This window comes from Capsicum annuum, chromosome 8 (assembly GCF_002878395.1).
Source record: "Capsicum annuum cultivar UCD-10X-F1 chromosome 8, UCD10Xv1.1, whole genome shotgun sequence".
In the NCBI taxonomy this organism is placed as follows: Eukaryota; Viridiplantae; Streptophyta; class Magnoliopsida; order Solanales; family Solanaceae; genus Capsicum; species Capsicum annuum.
The window spans coordinates 4,282,022-4,286,959 of NC_061118.1; positions in this window are offsets into that span (position 1 = coordinate 4,282,022).

A 4,938-nucleotide genomic window follows, 5' to 3' on the forward strand; every position below is an offset into this window, starting at 1 on the left:
GGCCCATCATTGATATATGCATGGGAAGAATCCATGTAGGACTCAAAGCACAATATTTCGAATCCATTTTCACATGCACCCAAAGAGAAGGATAAGGATTAGTCACAGTCTTTGTAAATTATAGTAAGAAAATAAATGAATTGGTGGGCTAACCAAAGTGCCATGTCAAATTGACCAAAAATAGAGCAGATTGATGATAAAATGTCAATTCAGATTATTTAGGCAGGAGATGCATGCTACAACAAGGGAAAGAATGGTAATTCGTGAACATATTCCTTAGAAAAATGATCCCCACAATAATCCCAAGAAGGGTTGCTTATCTAGAGTTGATTTGCCTGACCCACAAACCATTGTTTAAAAAAAAGAGTGCACCACTAATCATCTTCTTCTATTTTAACAAAATGACGACTAAGGATGATAATAACTAAAAAAAATACTAATAAAAAAAATATGTATAAAGAAAACTTTCAGAAGCAGTGAAAACTGAAATTTCAGATCCCAGGCAACATAATGTGACATCAAACTAAAGGAAAGACGAACAGATCGCAGACAATATATATAAATTTCAAAATAATGAGGAGACGATCTATTTGCAACTACTCCAACTTAAATAAGCTTAATCACTATTAAAACAAAATGAATCGAGGCTAATAAACCACAAGGACTACAATTTTTGGAACTTCCTGCGTACACTGCGACAAGGGTAAGAAATAAATACGGGTCTAATCGCAACAAATCAAACAACTTTCAGGGATGAGGCCTGGCCATGATAGATGAAGCATAACAATGGGCTCAACACTAATATATGAATACCATGAAAGATACAGCCTTGCAAAACCACAAGAGTTTTGGGCTTTATAATCAACATCCGAACAGAAAGTAATATGAACCAATCTAAAAAAATAAGATTTCAATGATTTATTGCATGAACCGGCACCAAATCCTTGAAAGAAAAGCAGTCACAGTAGAACAACACAACCTAAACGTGACTACGACAACAAAGTCCACCAATTGATTACCAGAGGGTTAATTATTCTAGGTCGACAAGGAAAAGCTACACAGTTTTTATCACCCAGGACCTAAGGCCATTATCGACCTTTACAGCTAACAACTTCTCAACCCCAAATAACACACCAATTGAAATAGAATCATAAAAAAATGTCTAAGAAGAACAATCCCAGCAAAACTTTAAAGGAAATGAAGGATTTACCTCTTATGGGGCAACAAAACGAGAACTCGAGCTATCAGTAGAACCGTTACCACCGAGAGATGATGTTGTTGACTCGGGAATTCCCAGTTGGTCGACCAACTTTTAGACAGAAAAAGTGGACGAATTTTCCCTTAAATTTTAAACATAAGGACTTTGAAACCCAAAAAGGAAGAAGAAAGAACAATCCCTCTTTTCGGCTCACTGAATGAGCTTTTTACCCTCTTTCGAACACCAAAAAAAAATTCTTAGCCTAATTTCCTCGAATTATTTCCAAACTCTAGAGTCCCTCCTTCCTCTCCAACCCCAAAACAGCGACCTCATGGGTCCCTTTTATAGACGGCATTGGGGACAATTTGGAGATTTTCCAGGGGATTTCGAAAATTCCAAATAGAATCCTTCTACAGCTTTCCATTTCATCAGCGAATGTACCAATCTTCCTGGCCACTCACGAATCTAGCCAATAGAAAATGGAGGAAGAAGAATAATCTCTAAGAGCTAATGGAAAACCTCCACCTATGTATGAATTCGTATGATTTATCCCAAAACTTACGGATTTAAGCCGCTAGGAGGGACACCTAGGCTTGTTTCTAGAACACCTACGTCCTTTTTTGTACCAGAAATGCATGGAGAAGCACGTGATGATGAGGATGAGGGGAAAACGGGTTGAAGTCGGGTTTTGCGTGGAAAAATTACCCGCGGTGTTGGGTGTTGCTGATTCGGGTTCAACTTGGGGCTGGTTATCGCGTTTTGTAGATGTTGGTGAGGGTTATGTTGTTCATGGTGACTAAGAAGGAAGAGAAAATGGGGATTGGGCCGGGTCAATCAATATGTTGGGCTTGTTTAGTAGAGGTGTGGCGCTGGGCTGGTGATTTGGTATGGGACCTGGGCAGGTTAGGATTTGGGCTTGGAGGTTTTAAATTGTAATTAGGCTGAAATTGAACTTGTTTTAATTTGGGCCGGTGATTAAAGAATAGGCTGAAAATTGGGGTTATTTAACAAATAACCCCAAGTGAATTAAGAATCAACTAAATCCGTTTAAATTTAAGCCAAATTGAAAAAATCAATTAGCCAATCCCATTGCAATTGATGCCGTTTTGATCTCAATTATGACCAAATCTAATAGGTTGGCCCAAATTAGCCGAAATTCGATACAAATAAATATCTCACTCAATCCCGAACTTCTTGATTTAATAAAACCAAACAAGTATTTCTCCAGATAGATTATTTGTTAGAATAAATTATATTTAAATCAAGACTTAATTATTTCAATTTATTTTCTAAATAATCCTTAATTTAGAGTCCAAATTTTGATGAAAATTTTCAATTAAATGACATCATTTATTCAATCTTGTATATGCAAATACAAAAATATAATTATCACTTAAATGACAAAATTAGCCCAAATACATATTTCAGAATGCATTTATTTGAAAAATAATTGTTATAATTTTATTTGAAAATCGAAGAAACTCGGGATTAAACGTAGTTGTGGAGGGAAAAAATTAGGTGTCAACAACTGCGCCCTCCCTTTGGGTAGAATGGATGCAAGTAATCCTAGGCAAAGGGAGGTTGACGTTCCTAAATTTTGTCCGACCACAAATTTGTATCTAAGAAAGGTTGGTTTTCCGCACGAGTTTATGGAGTTATGGCCGAACCTCGGTATCAGATTTCCTACACATCTCAGGTTTCATGAGAATTCAGGCCACTTGTAGTTCATAAAGCTTGATTTTAAGCGTGATTTTCAAAAAAATTCACAAGTTATCTCGATTTTAGAGTTTTTGATAAAATCAAGAAACTGGGGAATAGAGGGATTAGGTGGGGGTTGGAATGCAGTCGAGTTTTCTACATAGATCCCAGCCTACATATTTCCGAGACTCAGGGAATCAGACTTTTTGTAGTTTGACTCAATCGGTAGAAAAGATAGTCTTTTTTTTCAGACAATCTTTGGCTTAAGATGGGTGACAAGTCGATCGAGTTACAGAAAATAGGCTTGTAACCTCTTAACCATGAACGTGGATCTCTTCACATCCATAGGTAAGAACTTACCCGGACATAATTTCCAAAACTCTAAGTGTGTTGCCACCCGAATTTGAAAGAAAAAAAAGTTCCCCTCAGTATGAGTTAACAAACATCCCAGAGGTAAAGGCGAGACTAGAATATCCCAAAATATCCATATGCCTTCTAATAGAGGAGTGGTTAGATAGTGGTGGTGATCATCATTTAGCTCGCGTCCAAAGAGTTTGACGTCCCTCTTTAGACTATGTACCGTTTTGCTACTAAGAGAGAGTTCCATGTTGAGCTGCGTCCTACCTGAAGTCATCCGCACCTGTGGTTTTTATTTGAGGTTTTCATCCTCTCGGATGCTCTCGACAATGCTTCAAGCAAAAAGTGTTAGTACTAAACATAATTCACGAAAGAGGTATATAGTCTTTTGCCATATCTCCACGTGAGTTGTGGCCTGAAAAACGGAGTTATCTCTTCATGTACCTATTTAGAATGAAATAACTGGCATCAACAAACATAACAACCCTCTTGGTTGTTGTATAATTATGACATTTATCGATTTAATACGTCTTTAAAGTGGGGTGGCCCTTTTGGACTCCGGCGATACTTTATGCAGAACGGTCTCTACTACCGTGTAATCTTGTTCTGGTGTGACAACCCTTTTGGTTACCTATATCACTTGTTGTATGTGGAATGATAACCTCTCCGGTTATAGCCGATGATCGATTTATAAATTTTTCTCAAATTGTCAATCTTTGGATAATTTTGCGCATTATTTGATGTTGGATACGAGGTGACTTACAAATATCCTTTGAATCTCTAGCTTTTAGGCAATCCTGCACATTATCCGACTTTGGATAAGAGATGACTTACAAATATCTCTCCAATTGCTAGTTTTTAGGTGTTCCTGCACATCATCCGACCTTGGATACAATATGACTTATAGATAATCCCTCAAATTGATAGTCTTTGGGTAATCCTGCACATAATCAATCTTGGATATGACGCGGCTTATAAAGAACCCTTAGAAGTATCAATTTGACAGTCTTGCATATCCTCCGGTAAGGATTTAGTTGCGACTTACGGATAACCTTTGAACTATCAACTTTTGGGTGATCTTGCACACCATCCGGTTAGGATGTTGTTGTGGCTTACGGATGATCTACAGGCTATCAAATCATAGGTGATCTTGCACACTATCTTATTTCAAATAATATGACTTATAGGTGACCCTAAAATTGTCAATTTCCAGGAAACCTTATATATCATTCATCCTTGGATAGCGACTTAAAGACGTCCCTTCAAATCATGTACCCTCGATGCATTCATATGCTGATTCATGAAATGATGAGATATCCTCGACGCCAGCATTTCTGTCTAGCGTGTCAACAGATATTGAATGTCTTCTAGGGCGATGGTATGAGATGACCTTTGTGGAAATGATATGGAATAGCCCTTGTGGCGATGATATGCAATAATCCTTGTGGCGATGATATGCAATAGCCCTTGTGGAGATGATATGCAATAGCCCTTGTGGCGATGATATGCAATAACCCTTGTGGCGATGATATGCAATAGCCTTGTGGCGATGATATGCAATAGCCATTGTGGCGATGATATGCAATAGCCCTTGTGGCGATGATGTGCAATAGCCATTATGGCGATGATATGCAATAGCCCTTGTGGCGATGATATGCAATTGCCCTTGTGGCGATGATATGCAA